Genomic DNA, 627 nt, shown 5'->3' with positions numbered 1-627 from the left:
TAAAAGTAAGTTTTCACTGAAAGCAAAATCTAAAAATCAGCTAACCATAGAGGAAAAAATCTTTCTGGCCGCTATGAAATGATAAATCCTTCTTTGTTTAAAATATAGTGAAGCATTTGACCTCAGATCACATTCTAACATATATACACATTCAAGATAGAAATGCACTAGAAAAAATTAATGGACCTCTATAGGGATAGTATCTAATAAAAATATTGACTAGATAATCTACTCTGACTTTCCACATGGCCAGTCATCTAAATGGCCTATTGAATGGTCTAAAACTAATAGAATAAATTCAATCTAGGGTCCAATTCTTACTTAAGTATGTTTCCAAATCTTTATGAGAGGACAATATATTTCATATTTCTCCTCATTCCTTTTGTAGGAAAGTACACTTTTACTTCTGTACCATAAAACAAAGAATAAAATCCTTTTGGGGAACCAAAATCAATTTCCTGGGCTTTGTGGGTATATTAAAATGGCTAAAATCAATGAGTAGCCATACCAGTATCTTTCTGTTCTTTCTCATAATTTCTAGAAGAAATTATTATTTGGTTCAGTTTAATAAATATTTGTGGAGTTTCAGTATTTTGTCAGGTGTATTAGCTCCTAGGGAAAAAAAAA

Source organism: Pteropus vampyrus, unplaced genomic scaffold (assembly GCF_000151845.1).
Source record: "Pteropus vampyrus isolate Shadow unplaced genomic scaffold, Pvam_2.0 Scaffold22, whole genome shotgun sequence".
NCBI lineage: Eukaryota > Metazoa > Chordata > Mammalia > Chiroptera > Pteropodidae > Pteropus > Pteropus vampyrus.
The sequence above is the reverse complement of the archived record's forward strand: the minus strand, read 5'-3'. Positions refer to the sequence as shown.